Here is a 17659-nt window from a genome sequence, read left to right as displayed (position 1 = left end):
CAAACACCCTGTAAACCACTAGTTCAAGACAGTTCAGTTTCAAAATAGATCACACTATATTCCTTTTGATGATATCATAATCTTTGCAAAGCTGAGTATCTGTTGGTTGCTGTGATTTAAAAAAAAATATTGTGCAAATACCAATTCAGAGCAAAAAATGAGTGGAGAAAACAAAGATATAAACAAATGTTACTTATTTTTCAAAATAGCGAGATGGTGGCCGGGCATGGTGGCACACACTTGTAAGCATAGCACTTTTGAAGGTCAAGCATGGCAGATCACCTGAGGTCAGGAGTTCGAGACCAGCCTGGTCAACATGGTGAAACCCTCTTACTAAAAAGACAAAAGTTAGCCAGGTGTGGTGGTGGGCATCAATAATGGCCAGCTTCTCGCGAGCCTGAAGCAGGAGAATCGCTTCAACCAGGGAGGTGGATGTTGCAATGAGCCAAGATCATGCCACTGGACTCCAGCCTGGGTGACACAGTGAGACTCCGTTTCTAAATAAATATTTAAAATTAGAAATTAAAAACAAAAAATAAAGTAGCGAGATGGGTTCTTGTTATGTTGCCCAGACTGCTCTTGAACTCCTGGTCTCAAATGATCTTCCCACCTCAACCTCCCAAAGTGGTGGGATTATAGGCATAAGCCTCCATGCCCAGCCAAAAAAAAAGATTTTTTTGTTTTAATTAAAAAGGTAAAAGGTAATGTGGGTGGCCATGTCCAGTACGATTCCAGGGTTTGTGTTTTGTAGTGCCCAACAAGTATATGCAGTAAATAACTGCAGTTATTTAAGAATGAAATTAAAACGTCATTTTATCTTTCTCTTCCTTATTTCTGTTTGAGTGTCTCACTCTGTCACCCAGGCTGGACTGCAGTGGTGCAACCAGAGCTCACCTCAACTTTCCAGGCTCCAGCAATCCTCCCTCAGCCTCCTGAGTAGCTGGGACTACAGCAGACGCACACCACCAAGCCTGGCAATTTATTTATTTGTTTGTTTGTTTGTTTATTGTAGAAATAGATGCACACCACCAAGCCTGGCAATTTATTTGTTTGTTTGTTTGTTTATTGTAGAAATAAGGTCTGTGTTGCCCAGATTGGTCTTAAGCTCCTGGACTCAAGTGATCCGCCCACCAAAACAGCTGAGATTATAGACATGAGCCACCACATCTATCTGATTTTGTCTTTCAATTTGTGGATTTCTTAGATGTCGATTAGGTTGTGAGAACATAAATACTTCATTTTTATTTTTCGAGAGAGTCTTGCTCTGTTGCCCAGGCTGGAGTGCAGTGGCGCGATCTTGGCTCACTGCAAGCTCCGGCTCCTGGGTTCACACCATTCTCCTGCCTCAGCCTCCCAAGTAGCTGGACTACAGGCACCTGCCACCACATCCGGCTAATTTTTTTGTATTTTTAGTAGAAACAGGGTTTTACTGTGTTAGCCAGGATGGTCTCAATCTCCCGACCTCATGATCTGCCTGCTGGAATTACAGGCGTGAGCCACCGCATCCGGCCCATAAATACTTCTCAAGCTATTTGAACCTAATTACTTAATAAATTAAACTATTAAGCTTAGGGACATGTAAAAAACATATTAAGGAGGGTGTAAACAGAGAAAATTTAGGAATCTCTAGAGTACTGTTTTACCTTGTCAGTGGAAAAAAATCACTTATATATAAACAAACTTCTTAATATGAAATAATTCAAATAAACTCTTACTATGGTATACTGCCAATATCAGCCAGGCATGGTGGCTTATGCCTGTAATCCCAGCACTTTGGGAGGCAGACGTGGAGTATCGCTTGAGCCCAGGAGTTCAAGATCACCTGCCTCGGCAACACAGGGAGATCCTGTCTCAAAAAAAAAAAATAAAAAAGAAAAACTTAGTCAAAAGTGGTGGTACATGCCTGTGTTCCCATCTACTCAGGAGGGTGAGGTGGAACGATCGCTTGAGCATGGCAGGTCAAAGTTTCACTGAGCTATGATCACACAACTGCACTCTCGCTTAGGTGACTCTCTCTCAAAAAAAAAAAAAAAAAAAAAAGCCGGGCGCGGTGGCTCAAGCCTGTAATCCCAGCACTTTGGGAGGCCGAGACGGGCGGATCACAAGGTCAGGAGATCGAAACCATCCTGGCTAACACGGTGAAACCCCGTCTCTACTAAAAAAATACAAAAAAAAAAACTAGCCGGGCAAGGTGGCGGGCGCCTGTAGTCCCAGCTACTCGGGAGGCTGAGGCAGGAGAATGGCGTAAAACCCGGGAGGCAGAGCTTGCAGTGAGCTGAGATCCGGCCACTGCACTCCAGCCTGGGTGATAGAGCGAGACTCCGTCTCAAAAAAAAAAAAAAAAAAGTCACATTCAGGGTACAACGGAAATATCTGGCAAAAGGGTCAGGAAACACCTCTCTGAAGAAATTATTTTTTCTCTGAAGAAATTATTTTTCAGCTGAGACAAATGATGAGCAAGAGTTACTAGGCAAGAGAGAGAATTCAGTATTCCAAGGAACGGAAATAACTTCAGTAACACAGGCACCAAAGGGGTAGGTAAGGAACAGAAGAGCTAAATTCATGACGGTGATACTTAACATAAGGTTGGTATGAAGCCACTGAAAGACAAAGATCTGATTCACATTCTTGAAAAAAATCATTCTACCTGCAATGTGCAGAATGCCTAGGAGAAGGTCACAGCAGAAGAAACCCATTAGAAGTCTGTTACAGGTAAATCAATGCAGATACAGTGTGACAGTTTCTTAGACTGAAAAACTGGGAGGATGTAGCAAAGTGAATCAATCTTCAGGACACAGAAAGGATTTGTCATTTGTCAAAAGCCTATCTGTAGGGAGTAAAAGTTCCAGTATCAGTAGATAGTGGTATCACTGATATGAAACACAGATGGAGATAGATTAGGGGAAGGTTATACTGACTATGCCTTTAGTCTTTCACATGTTGAATTTGAGATGACCATTAGAAATCCAAGTGGATATATACCATTGGATACACAGTTCAAGAATTCTGAAAAGAGGACATCATGTGAATTCCAGTTTTCAGCTTAAGAGTAACCAAAGCTATAGAAAATGATAAGATCATTCAGAAAGAATTTGCAAAAGGTAGAAGAGAATGTACCCTAGGGCAATATCCCAAGGAACTCCAGGATTTTTTTTTTTTTTTTTGAGAGGCAGTTTCACTCTTGTTGCCCAGGCTGGAGCACAATGGCATGATCTCCGCTCACTGCAACCTCCGCCTCCTGGGTTCAAGCAATTCTCCTGCCTCAGTCTCCCAGGTAGCTGGGATTACAGGCACGTGTCACCACGCCCAGATAATTTTGTATTTTTAGTAGAGACGGGTTTCTCCATGTTGCTCAGGCTGGTCTCGACCTGCCGACCTCAGGTGATCCGCCCAACTCAGCCTCCCAAAGTGCTGGGAATACAGGTGTGCTCAGGTGGAACTCCAGGATTTAAGAGTGAGATAAAGAAAGAAGACTAAGCAAAGGAAAGTGAAAAGGAATGACCAGGGAGATAAGGTGGAAAATCAGGTAAAGGTGGTATCAGCAAAGCTAGAACAAGTTTCTAAAAAGAGGGAAATGGTCAAAGGTTGTTGAGAAGTCAAGCTAGATAAGGATTAAAAGTGTTCAATGAATTCTCTTGACATTTGCAGGAGAAATTTTAGTACAAGGGAAAGGACAAAAACCAAGGTGGAATAAAGAAGGCGATACATAAAAATTGCTCAGGAAGCCTGGGTAAAGCTGAAACATTTTTTAACGGAGATTCTTATATGTGTTTAAATTCTGATGAAGTACTTTACTTGTGGATAAAGACTGCAGATTAAGCAGACACATTTTACCATCATTCCCTCCTAAAACTTCATTAAGAATAAAAAAATTTCCCTTAATCTTTTTTCTTTTCTTTTTTTTAAAAAGAAGGTCTCATTCTGTCTGCCATGGCTCACTGTAGCCCCAAACTCCCAGGCTCAAGTGATCCTCCTGACTTAGCCTTCTGAGTACCTAAGATTACATATGTGAGCGAATAAATTAATTATTTAAAAGAAAAAACCAGCCAGGCACCATGGTACATGTCTGTAATCCCAGCTACTCAAGAGGCTGAGGCAGAAGAATCCTTTGAGGGCAAGAGTTTGAGACCAACCTGGACAACATAGCAAGACCCATCCCTAAATAACTAATTAAAATTAATTTTTTTTTTTTTGAGACGGAGTCTCACTATGTCACCCAGACTGGAGTGCAGTGGCATATCTCGGCTCACTGCAACCTCTGCCTCCCAGGTTCAAGGATTCTCCAGCCTCAGCCCCCCAAGTAGCTGGGACTACAGGCGTGTGCCACCAGGACTGACTAATTTTCATATTTTTAGTAGAAAGGGGGTTTCACCATGTTGGCCAGGTTGTAATTTACATATTTTAATTGACAAATAATTGTGTATATTTATGGAATGCAATGTCATGGTTTGATCTATATATACACTGTAGAAAGACTCAATAAAGCTAATTAGCATATTCATCACCTCACCAACTTTATGTTTTGTCATGAGAACAATAAAAATCTGTTGTTCTTAACAATTTTGAGGCCGGGCGCGGTGGCTCAAGCCTGTAATCCCAGCACTTTGGGAGGCCGAGACGGGTGGATCACGAGGTCAGGAGATCGAGACCATCCTGGCTAACATGGTGAAACCCCGTCTCTACTAAAAAATACAAAAAACTAGCCGGGTGATGTGGCGGACGCCTGTAGTCCCAGCTACTTGGGAGGCTGAGGCAGGAGAATGGCATGAACCCGGGAGGCGGAGCTTGCAGTGAGCTGAGATCCGGCCACTGCACTCCAGCCTGGGTGACAGAGCGAGACTCCGTCTCAAAAAAAAAAAAAAAAAAAAAACAATTTTGAAATATACACTTTTTTTCTTTTTTTTTTGTTTTTGAGACAGAGTTTCGCTTTTGTTGCCCAGGCTGGAATGCAATGGATGATCTCGGCTCACTACTACCTCCACCTCCAGGGTTTAAGCGATTCTCCTGCCTCAGCCTCCCAAGTAGCTGTGATTACAGGCATGCGCCACCACGCCCAGCTAATTTTTTATTTTCAGTAGAGACGGGGTTTCACCATGTTGGTCAGGCTGGTCTCGAACTCCTGACTTCAGGTGATCTGCCTCAGCTTCCCAAAGTGCTGCGATTACAGGCGTTAAGCCACCGCGTCTGGCCTTCATTCTAAACTGTGGTTCCCATGCAATGGGATAGATCACTAAAAGTTATTCCTCCAATCTGAGACTTTTCCATCCTTTGATCAACATCTTAAGAATTTTTTAACTTAATTTTTTAAAGATACAATTCACTTGCAGTGAAATACATAAAACTGAAGGGCTTTTGTTTTTTAAAGCATACATACACAAAATAGAAGACCAAACAACAACAAAAACATTTTGAAAGTTGGAACGTGGATTGACTTAAAGATCTAAAGAAGTTAAATCTTGGTTGGGGCTGGGCGCGGTAGCTCACGCCTGTAATCCTAGCACTTTGGGAGGCCGAGGCAGGCAGATCACCTGGGTTTGGGAGTTCAAGACCAGCCTGACCAACATGGAGAAACCCCATCTCTACTAAGAATACAAAAATTAGCCGGGCATGATGGGTGCATGCTTTTAATCCTAGTTACTCAGGAGGCTAAGGCAGGAGAATCGCTTGAACCCAGGAGGTGGAGGTTGCGGTGAGCCAAGATCACACCATTGCACTTCAGCCTGGGCAACAAGAGTGAAACCCTGTCTTAAGAAAAAACAAATAAATAAATAAATAAATAAAAATAAATATCAGTCGGATGCCATGGCTCACGCCTGTAATCCCAACACTTTAGGAGGCTGAGGCGGGCAGATCACCTGAAGTCAGATGTTTGAGACCAGCCTGGCCAACTTGGCAAACCCCATCTGTACTAAAATACAAAAATTAGCAGGGCATGGTGGCGTGCACCTGTAATCTCAGCTACTTGGGAGGCTGAGGCAGGAGAATTGCTTGAACCTGGGAGGTGGAGGTTGCAGTGAGCCAAGTTCATGCCACTACACTCCAGCCTGGGCAACAGAGCGAGACTGTCTCAAAAAAAAAAAAAAAAAAAAAAGTTAAATCTCAAGCTTGCAGGGAGGAAAGCAATTTAAAGAACAATACCTCAAAACAGGTCAGGAATTGTTCTACAGAGGGATGTGAATGTGAATATGATGCTAAAAATAAAAGGATTGGTCAAATGATTTAAATATCCTCCCACACACCACAAAACCAGCCAACTATCCCCTACCCATCGTTGAAGAAACCTGGAGTCTTCTTCTCTAAACTACAACAGCACAGCCCAATAAAATGTCTTACCCAGTATGGTAGCCTCTGGGCAAATGTGGCCATTAAGCACTTGAAATGTGTCTAGTGCAAGTGAGGAACTAAACCTTTAATTTTAATTATTTAGATTTAGGCTGCTACACATGGCCAGCGGCTACCATATTGGATAGTGCAGCTCTACTATCCAATATGGCAGCCACTAACCACATGTAGCAGCTTAAAACAATCCTATGTAAAAACAAAGAATTCCTGGACTGGAACGCTTTTCAACTGGTCCAGCTGAGAATGAGGTCATCTTACTGAAAATAGTTGAGTTAAATGAACATGAATGAATGTTTATAAAATGAATGCTAAGACCTTCAGCCTTTCCCTCAGTTTAGCAACCAGACTGCTGGAAGCCCGATTTGTACTCTCCAAGTAGGAGGTCCCTTCTTTAGGGAATCTGACCCTGGAGCAATGACAAGACACTGCCATTGAAGGTTCTCAAATAAAACGGCCCAGGAATTAAAAGCAAACTTCGGCCGGGCGCGGTGGCTCAAGCCTGTAATCCCAGCACTTTGGGAGGCCGAGACGGGCGGATCACTAGGTCAGGAGATCGAGACCATCCTGGCTAACACGGTGAAACCCCGTCTCTACTAAAAAAATACAAAAAACTAGCCGGGCGAGGTGGCGGGCGCCTGTAGTCCCAGCTACTCAGGAGGCTGAGACAGGAGAATGGCCCGAACCCGGGAGGCGGAGCTTGCAGTGAGCTGAGATCCGGCCACTGCACTCCAGCCTGGGCGACGGAGCGAGACTCCGTCTCAAAAAAAAAAATAAATAAAAATAAATAAAAGCAAACTTCACATCGGTTTCCTTTACATTTCTGCCCCTGTATTCCCAGCCATGCTGCTGTATGTTCATATTGACCAAATACCAACATTCCTTCAAAGATAAAACACACACACACAAGGGAAACAGAAGTGAGGTTTACACTCTTGTTAGATAGATACTCACTGACCCTAGGACAGCCCCAAGCCTGAAGAGCCCCTTAACGAGCCCAATATTTGGGTGAAAGTTCACAGCGCAGCCACTGTACAGGTTAACTGAAGCTTCACTATGAAAAAGTTATATCGGCCAAGTGTGGTGGCTCAAGCCTGTAATCCCAGCACTCTGGGAGGCCAAGGCGGGCGGACTGCTTAAATCAATCTGCATTCCAACTTCCAAAATGTTTTTGCTGTTTTTCTGTCTTCCATTTTGTGTACATATGCTTTAAAAAACAAAAACTCTTAAAGTCTATGTATTTCATTGTATCTTTTTTTTTTTTTTTTTTGAGAGGGAGTCTCACTGTGTCGCCCAGGCTGAAGTGCAATGACCTGATCTCGGCTCACTGCAAGCTCCACCTCCCAGGTTCAAGAGATTCTCCCGCCTCAGCCTCCTGAGTAGCTGGGAGTACAAGTGTGTGCCACTACGCCCAGGTAATTTTTGTATTTTTAGTAGAGACAGGGTCTCACTATGTTGGCCAGGCTGGTCTCAAACTCCTGACCTCAGGTGATCCACCGGCCTCAGCCTCCCTAAGTGCTGGGATTACAGGCGACAGCCACTGCGCCAAGCCATAAATTATATCTTTAAAAATTTAAGTTAAAAAATTCTTGAAAATTTTAGTCTCAAGTAGTTTGAGAGTCAGAAGACTGCCTCAAGAGCCAGTCAGTGACTTCTAACCTTCACTTTTTGCTAGGTTGTTACAACTCCCTAGAGCTGCTTTGTTTCAATGTTAAATCTGCAGTATCAGTTTAGATTGAAACTGTAACCCTGGGTTCATACTAACCCTTCACATATACCTCTATTTGTCTCCTGTCAATATCTGAAATTCAACATCAATTAAAACTTCAGAATTAAGGTATTTCAGACACAAAAATAAAATTTTAGAGATTCAGCTATTTGGTTTCTCAGATACATACCAGGTCTCTCTAGACTCTGAATATATTAGACAACCTATGTGTTAACATGACTTGTTTTTCTGTTTTGAGACAGAGTCTCACCCTGTTGCCCAGGCCGGAGTGCAATGGTGCAATCTCGGCTCACTGCAACCTCCGCCTCATGGGTTCAAACGATTCTCCTGCCTCAGCCTCCCGAGTAGCTGGGATTATAGGCGCCCGCCATCATGCCCAGCTAATTTTTTTTTGTATTTTCAGTAGACACGGGGTTTCACTGTGTTGGCCAGGCTATTCTCAAACTCCTGACTCGTGATCCACACACCTTGGCCTCCCAAAGTGCTGGGATTACAGGCATGAGCCACCGCGCCAGGCCAACATGACTTTTTAAATCAGTGACTTCAGAATGTCCTTTGTCATCTGGTTGTAGAAAATCAACATGCTGCTGACTGGGTATGGTGGCTCACACCTGTAAACCCAGCGCTTTGGGAGGCCAAGACAGGTAGATCACTTGAGGTCACGAGTTCAAGACCAGCCTGGCCAACATGGTGAAATCCCGTCTCCACCAAAAATACAGAAATTAGCTAGGCATGGTGGTGGGCGCTCTAATCCCAGCTACTTGGGAGGCTGAGACAGGAGAATCACTTAAACCCAGGAGGCGGAAGTTGCAGCGGGCTGAGATCCAGCCGTTGCCTCCAGCCTGCACAACAAGACTGAAACTCTGTCTCAAAAAAAAGAAAAAAGAAAATCAACATGCTATAAACATGATCATTTTAGAGAAAACATAATTTAGTATATTTGGAGAATCTGTAATATAAGGTCCATTTCCGGCTCTACTAATAATAGAGTAGGAACTGCTAAAGCAATGAGAAGGCTACCAAAGAATACTTTGAGAATGAATGTATTTCCCTAAAAGAGAATGCGCAACTCAGCCTGATGGCCTATTTACCCTAATTTTGAAAATATTACCCACACCCCAAAAAAAGTCACAAGGGTTTCACCATAATGGGTAAGAAAAATACATGTGAAACACTGTGACCACCTTATCAGTTGACCCCTCCTAAGCGTCTACTAAATTCTTTAAATACGTAACAGAGTACAATCTAACCCGGAAAAGAAACAGGAACTAAAACCTCGCAAAGACATGCTTAATATCGCGAATGCCAAGGTGATCTACTTCAATCAGATGTTTGGCAACTAGAGAAGCACAGAATCCCCTATTCCCAAACTGAGCTCCATAGGAAGCTGGCTAATAACACGAAGTAAGGCCATGCATGCCAGGATAGAGGAGGCAGAAAGGCAGGCCTGTGTATAGAGCACTGGGTTTATGACAAGCTAGAATAAAAGCAAAATACTGTTAAATTTCAATTTTTCTATGATTTTTGAAGGGTTCACATAATAGCCTACCCAAAAAAAAAGGCTAATTTACCAAGTGATATAGGTTAGGCGCAGTAACTCATGCCTGTAACCCCATCACCTTTTTTTTTTTTTTTTGAGAGGAAGTTTTGCTCTTGTTGCCCAAGCTGGAGTGTGATGCCGTGATCTCAGCTCAAGGCAACCTCTCCTCCCGGGTTCAAGCTATTCTCCTGCCTCAGCCTTCCGAGTAGCTGGGATTACAGGCCTGCGCCACCACCCCTGGCTAATTTTGTATTTTTAGTAGAGATGGGGTTTCACCATGTTGGTCAGGCTGATCTCAAACTCCCAACCTCAGGTGATCCGCCCGTCTCCGCCTCCCAAAGTGCTGGGATTACTGGCGTCAGACACCGCGACTGGCCGATTCCAGCACTTTTGAGAGGCCAAGGCAGGTAGATCACTTGAGCTCAGGAGTTCGAGACCAGCCTGGCCAATATGGTGAAACCCCGTGTCTACTAAAAATACAAAAATTAGCCAGGTGTGATGGCGGGAACCTGTAATCCCAGCTACTCTGGAGGCTGAGGCAGGAGAATCTCTTGAACCCGGGAGGCGGAGGTTGCAGTGAGCCAAAAAGATCGCGCCATTGCACTCCAGCCTGTTACAGTGAGACCCGGTCCCCTCGCCAAAAAAAAAAAATTGTGAGCCAAGGTGTAAATGAAGCCCCTCTCCCCATCACCCTCCCCTACAAACCAAGCTTTTCTCCTAGAAAAGATGCACTGGGAAAAAGCTACGTTGAGTAAAGATCAAAACTGATACAAGCCATCCCTTATACCAATAATGTGCTATCAACAAGCGTGAGACATGTGGATGGCTAGGAGAGAGTCTGGTTTCTTCCTGATGCTGCCCACCCAAAACAGAGACTGCAGTTAGGCTCTGACCACACAAGTGCCTGGCATCTCCGGGCACCCTTCTCCATACCAAGCTTAGTTATTCCGGGCAAAACGCAAAACAACAGAATTAGGAACCTATCATGAAGTGTCCTGGATATTCTTAAATTTAACCAGATTCTCAAAACATTTCATAACGTCTGCTTTCTTCATTTAATTCTCCAAACATTATAATTTATATTGGTAGAAGAAAGTCCCACTTTACCTGGGGTGAAAAAGGTCGAAATGCCTAGCATGAGATGAAAAAACACTACCAGACAGCAGGGTAGGATTTCACCTCGGCTATTCTGGCTCTAAGTCCAAAACTCCCACATCCTCTCCGCATCCCTCCTCCCGCGACAGAGTGGCCACAGGGCGCAGAGCGGGGGACGATACCACTCAGCGCAGACTGAAGGGAAAAGACATCTCCCGCCGCGCTCATGCCCAACCGGGCTCTCTGGAAAAGGGTCCCGGGAGGGCGAGGGAAAGAACCAAGGCCGGAAGGAGGCAGAGCGGTCTGAGCAAATAAGAAACCCGGACTTCCAAGGCGGCCGGAGCCGGAGGCCTGTGACAGCCGCTCCTCCTCCCAGAGCTTTCCCGGCTTCGTGAGGAGCTGGGGGGCGCCAGCTTCCCGGTGCCTGCGCCGCACAGCCCGGCTGGAGTGAGAGCGCAGGGCAGCGGCCCCTCGGGACCACCTCGCGCGCCTCCCCCGGAACGGCAGACTGTGGCCGAGACGGACCGCGGCCTCCGGCTCGGGCGGGGGAGGGCGGCTCGAGGCCTCCGGACCGGGCGCTGAGCTGGCGCGCACCGGCGCGGGAATGGCCCCAGCCAGCCCCGCCAGGCGATCGCTGAATCCGTCATTTGGCTGCCCACGTCCCAGCTTACCTGCGACCCTCGTTCCTGGCAGCTGCCCCGCCACCGGCCCCGACGCGGCAGCAGCCTGGACCGCGGGCCCCGCCTTCGTCAGCTCCAGGGGAAGCCCCGACAGCGAAGAGGCGTCCGGCCTGCTCGCCGCGGCCACAGCCGCCGAGCTTCCTCTGAAGCGGCTGCCGCGACGCCGGCGCCGGCCTATCGCGTCACCTCCTCCGCGCCCTTCCGCCTGCGGGGCTGGGCCTGGCACCGCCCCGCTTCCGGTGCTCCCGCCCCGCCCCCCGGCCCGCAGCCGCCCCGCCCCCCGGCCCGCAGCCGCCCCGCCCCCGACCGTCACCGCGTCCTTAGTCCCAGCCTCCCTCAGAACGCGCTGGCTTGGGAGCTGCGTTCGGGAGCTGCGTTCAGGAGCTGCGAAGCGCGTTTGAGACTTCAGCCCATTCTCCAGCTTTTAACCTAAAAGGGCTAAATCAGACCGCAGCTAGTGTACACCCCGACCCTCCGCTGACCCCGTCACCCCTGCGCCGAAAGCTAAAGACCCATCCCAGCTCTGGACGTCGTGAGGCCTGGCCAGGCGTCCCCTCTCTGGTTTTCCCATTGATCTTACCCCGCTATTGGGATTGGCCTCTTTATCTGTGTCCTTCCCGCCTCAACTGTGAATGCTTCCCAAAGTTACAAGCCAGTGTTCTGACAGGTCCTGACATCATAATAGCAGATTTATGGCGGAAGATGAGTTCAGTTTTGAACATACTCGATCTGGAAGAATAAAGTGGAGGTGACTGCAATGGAATACCAAGGGTGTGTTGCTGAGAGCCTGTGTAGACAATAAGGATATGCATTGATGGTGGAGAAAATAAAAACAATACCGAAGCCAACTGCAGGATGGTTTGCTTTTAATTATCACCATGTGTCAGAAAATTCTAAACAATGTTAACGATAAAGTACTCCTCTCTAGATAAAGTACTCCTCTCCAAACGAAAGCTTTGTTTAGTCTTTTTTTTTTTTTTTTTTTTTTTTTGAGAGGGAGTCTCGCTCTGTCGCCCAGGCTGGGGTGCAGTGGCCGGATCTCAGCTCACTGCAAGCTCCGCCTCCCGGGTTTACGCCATTCTCCTGCTTCAGCCTCCCAAGTAGCTGGGACTACAGGCGCCTGCCACCTCGCCCGGCTAGTTTTTTGTATTTTTTAGTAGAGACGGGGTTTCACCGTGTTAGCCAGGATGGTCTCATCTCCTGACCTCGTGATCCGCCCGTCTCGGCCTCCCAAAGTGCTGGGATTACAGGCTTGAGCCACCACGCCCGGCTGTTTAGTCTTATTTCTAAACAATGGCTGGAATTATTGTTGATTTTTTTTTCTTTTTTCTTCTTTTTTTTTTCAAACAGGGTCTTGCTCTCTCGCCCAGGCTGGAGTACAGTGGCACAACCTAGGCTAGCTGTAACCTCTGCCTCCCGGGCTCAAGCGATCCTCCCACTTCATCCTCCAAAGTAGTTGGGACCACAGGCTCCTGCACCACTCCCGGCTAATTTTTTTGTTATTATTATTATTACTATCATTATTTTTGTAGCGATGACTTCTTCCTATGTTGCCCAGGCTGATCTTGAACCCCTGAGCTCAAGTGATCCTCCCACCTGGGCCTCCCACAGTGCTCGAATTACAGGCGTGAACCACCATGCCAGGCCCTCTCTTTTCTTTTTTGAGACGGAGTCTCGCTCTGTGGCCCAGGCTGGAGTGCAGTGGTGCGATCTCGGCTCACTGCAAACTCCACCTCCTGGGCTCACGCCATTCTCCTGCCTCAGCCTCTCCAGTAGCTGGGACTACAGGCGCCCGCCACCTCGCCCGGCTAACTGTTTTTGTTTTTTTTTTTAGTAGAGACGGGGTTTCACCATGTTAGCCAGGATGGTCTTGATCTCCTAACCTCGTGATCCAACCGCCTCAGCTTCCCAAAGTGTTGGGAATACAGGCGTGAGCCCCTGCGCCCGGCCTGTCAGTGATTTTTAGTCATTTGTTTTGTGTCCTATCTTTGTTTTCTTTGTATTTATCTGTCTTGGATATCATTGGGTTTCTCTGATTTGTGGGTTGATGTCTTTCTTCCTTTTTTTTTTTTTTTTTTTTTTTTTTTTGAGACGGAGTCTCACTCTGTCCCCCTTGCTGGAGTGCAGTGGCCGGATCTCGGCTCACTGCAAGCTCCGCCTCCCGGGTCTACGCCATTCTCCTGCCTCAGCCTCCCGAGTAGCTGGGACTACAGGCGCCCGCCACCTCGCCTGGCTAGTTTTTTTGTATTTTTTAGTAGAGACGGGGTTTCACTGTGTTAGCCAGGATGGTCTCGATCTCCTGACCTCGTGATCCACCCGTCTCGGCCTCCCAAAGTGCTGGGATTACAGGCTTGAGCCACCGCGCCCGGCCAGGTTGATGTCTTTCATCAGTTTTGGGAAATTCTCAATCATTACCTCTTCAGATATGGTTTTTGCTGCATTCTCTATGCCTGTTCTCTGAGACACCAATTACATATGTAAGATTATTATTATTATTATTATTATTGAGACACAGTTTCACTCTTTTTGCTCAAGCTGGAGTGCAATGGCACGATCTTAGCTCATTGCAACCTCCGCCTCCCGGGTTCAAGCAATTCTCCTCCCTCAGCCTCCCAAGTAGCTAGAATTACAGGTGCCCACCACCACGCCCAGCTAATTTTTGTATTTTTAGAAGAGACGGAGTGTCACCATGTTGACCAGGCTGGTCTTGAACTCCTGATCTCGTGATCCACCTGCCTTGGCCTTCCAAAGTGCTGGGATTACAGGCATGAGCCACTGCACCTAGCCTATTGTTGCCATCCTTATATCCATGAATACTCATTATTCAGCTTCTACTTATAAGCGAGAGCATTACTTATAAATGAGAGCAGCTCACTGGATTTTTGTTCCTGCGTTATTTCACTTAGGATAACAGCCTCCAGCTACATTCATATTGCAGCAAAAGACACGACTTCATACTTTTTTTTTTTTTTTTTTTTTTTTTTGAGACGGAGTCTGGCTCTGTCGCCCAGGCTGGAGTGCAGTAGCCGGATCTCAGCTCACTGCAAGCTCCGCCTCCCGGGTTCACGCCATTCTCCCGCCTCAGCCTCCTGAGTAGCTGGGACTACAGGCGCCCGCCACCTCGCCCAGCTAGTTTTTTGTATTTTTTAGTAGAGACGGGGTTTCACCGGGTTAGCCAGGATGGTCTCGATCTCCTGACCTCGTGATCTGCCCGTCTGGGCCTCCCAAAGTGCTGGGATTACAGGCTTGAGCCACCGCGCCCGGCCATGACTTCGTATTTTTTATGGCTGCGTGGTATTCCATAGCGTGTATGTACATTTTCTTTATCCAGTCCACCATTGATGGGCACCTAGGTTGACTCTATGTCATTGGTATTGTGAATAGTGCTGCAATGAACATACAAATGCATGTGTTTTTTTGGTAGGATAATTTATTTTCTTTTGGATGTATACCCAGTAATGGGATTGCTGAGTCAAATGGTAGTTCTGTTTTAAGTTATTTGAGAAATCTCCAGGCCAGGCACAGTGGCTCACACCTGTAATCCCAGCACTTTGGGAGACCAATTGGGGCAGATCACCTTAGGTAAGGAGTTTGAGACCAGCCTGACCAACATGGTGAAACCCTGTCTCTACTAAAAACACAAAAATTAGCTGGGTGTGGTGGTGGGTGCCTGTAATACCAGCTACTGTGGAGGCTGAGGCAGAAGAATTGCCTGAACCTGGGAGGCGGAAGTTGCAGTGAGCTGAGATCGTGTCACTGCACTCCAGCATGGGTGACAGAGCAAGACTCTGTCTCAAAAAAAAAAAAAAAAAAAAAACAAAAACTCTCCAACTGCTTTCCACAGTAACTGAACTAATTTACATGTTCACCAACAGAGTGTAAGTGTTCCCGTTTTTCTGCAGCCTCACCAGCATGTTATTTTTTGACTTTTTAGTAATAGCTATTCTGACTGGTGTGAGATGGTATCTCATTGTGATTTTCATTTGCTTTTCTCTGATGATTAGTGATGTTGAGCATTTTTTAAATATGTTTGTGGGCCACTTGTATGTTTTCTTTTGAGAAGTTCCTATTTATGTGTTTTGCCCATTTTATTTTTGTGTATTTATTTTTTGAGATGGAGTCTTGCTCTATTGCCCAGCCTGGAGTGCAATGGCACAATCTCGGCTCACTGCACCCTCCATCTCCTGGGTTCAAGCGATTCTCCTGCCTAAGCCTCCCAAGTAGCTGGGATTACAGGCACACACCACCATGCCTGGCTAATTTTTGTATTTTTAGTAGAGTTGGGGTTTCACCATGTTGGACAGGTTGGTCTTGAACTCCTGACCTCATAATCTGCCCACCTTGGGCTCCAAAAGTGCTGGGATTACAGGTGTGAGCTGCCTCACCCAGCCGTTTACCCATTTTTAATGGGGACATTTGTTTCTTGCTTGTTCAATTGTTTAAGTTCCTTATAGATTCTGTTATTGGACCTTTGTTGGACACATAAATTATGAATATTTTCTCCCATTGTAAGTTGTCTGTTTACTCTGTTGATAGGTTCTTTTGCTGTGCAGAAGTTCTTGGCTTTAATTAGGTCCCATTTGTCAATTTTTGGTTTTGTTGCAATTGCTTTTGAGGATTTAGTAATAAATTCTTTCCCAAAGCCAATGTCCAGAATGGTGTTTCCTAGGATTTCTTCTAGGATTCTTATAGCTTGAAGTGTTACATTTAAATTCTTAATTCATTTTGAGTTAATTTTAGTATATGGTGAAAAGTGGGGGTCCAGTTTTATTCTTTTGCATATAGCTAGCCAACTATCTTAGCACAATTTATTGAATACAGTATTCTTTCTCCTTTGCTTGTTATTATCAACCTTGCCAAAGATCGTATGACCATAGGTTTTTTTTTTTTTTTTTTTTAACCAATACCATGCTGTTTTGGTTACTGTAGCCTTGTAGTATAGCTTGAAGTCCAGTAATGTGATGCCTCTGGCTTTATTCTTTTCACTTGGGATTGCTTTGGCTATTCAGGGTCTTTTTGATTCCATATAGATTTTAGAATAATTTTTTCTAGTTCTGTGAAAAATGACGTCAGAAGTGAGGGGTGAAGCCAGCTGGACTTCCTGGGTTGAGTGGGGACTTGAAGAACTTTTCTGTCTTTCAAGAGAATTGTAAAATGCACCAATCAGCACTCTGTAAAATGCACCAATCAGCAGGATCCTAAAAATAGCCAATCGCAGGGAGGATTGAAAAAAGGGCACTCTGGGCTGGGCAGGGTGGCTCACCCTATAATCCCAGCAGTTTGGGAGGCTGAGGTGGGTGTATCAGAAGGTCAGGAGATCAAGACCATCCTGGCTACCACGGTGAAACCCCATCTCTACTAAAAATACAAAAAATTAGCCCGGCGAGGTGGCGGCGCCTGTACTCCCAGCTACTCGGGAGGCTGAGGCAGGAGAATGGCGTGAACCCGGGAGGCGGAGCTTGCAGTGAGCTGAGATCCGGCCACTGCACTCCAGCCTGGGCGACAGAGCGAGACTCCCTCTCAAAAAAAAAAAAAAAAAAAAAAAAAAGGCACTCTGATAGGACGGAAATGGAACATGGGAGGGCCAATAAGCGAATAAAAGCTGGCCGCCCACGGCCAGCGCCGGCAACCTGCTCGGGTCCCCTGCCACGACATGGAAGCTTTGTTCTTTCGCTCTTCACAATAAATCTTGCTGCTGCTCACTCTTTGGGTCCGTGCCACCTTTAAGAGCTGTAACACCGCAAAGGTCCACGACTTCCTTCTTAGAGTCAGCAAGACCAATACCTGTAATACTAGCACTCTGGGAGGCTGAAGGGGGCGGATCACCTGAGCTCAGGAGTTTGAGACCAGCCTGGACAAAATGATAAAGCCCTGTCTCTACTAAAATACAAAAATTAACCAGACATGGTGGTACGCATCTGTAATCCCAGCTACTCAGGAGGCTGAGGCAGGAGAATGGCTTAAACCTGAGAGGCGGAGGTTGCACTGAGCCGAAATTGCACCATTGCACTCCAGCCTGGGCGACAGAGCAAGACTCTGTTTTCAATAAATAAATAAATAAAGGAATAATGTTGACTCTGTAGATTGCTTTTGGCAGCATACCATTTTAATGATATTGATTTTTCCAATACATGAGCATCGAATGTTTTTCCATTTGTTTATGTCATCTAGATTTGGGTGCGGACACAGAGCCAAACCATATCATGTGGTGAATCACATTTATTGATTTGCATATGTTGAACCAACTTTCCATTCCAGGAATAAAACCTACTTGAT

The 17659-nt window shown here is 46.0% G+C and overlaps 1 protein-coding gene across 10 annotated transcripts in view; it reads right to left on the bottom strand.

Moving 5' to 3' along the window:
• Nucleotides 1-11592, bottom strand: part of SENP5 (SUMO specific peptidase 5) — a 78063-nt gene extending 66471 nt beyond the window's left edge. For 5 of the 10 annotated variants that reach the window (XM_001099637.5, XM_015132574.3, XM_028843333.2 and 2 more), the window contains exon 1: nt 11375-11528. The gene's annotated coding sequence lies outside the window, so the exon portion shown is untranslated. 10 annotated transcript variants of the gene reach the window in all.
• Between the last annotated feature and the right edge of the window lie 6067 nt (nt 11593-17659).

This window comes from Macaca mulatta, chromosome 2 (genome assembly GCF_049350105.2).
Source record: "Macaca mulatta isolate MMU2019108-1 chromosome 2, T2T-MMU8v2.0, whole genome shotgun sequence".
Taxonomy (NCBI): Eukaryota; Metazoa; Chordata; class Mammalia; order Primates; family Cercopithecidae; genus Macaca; species Macaca mulatta.
Note: the sequence above shows the minus strand (reverse complement) of the source record. Positions and strands in the feature narration are given on the sequence as shown.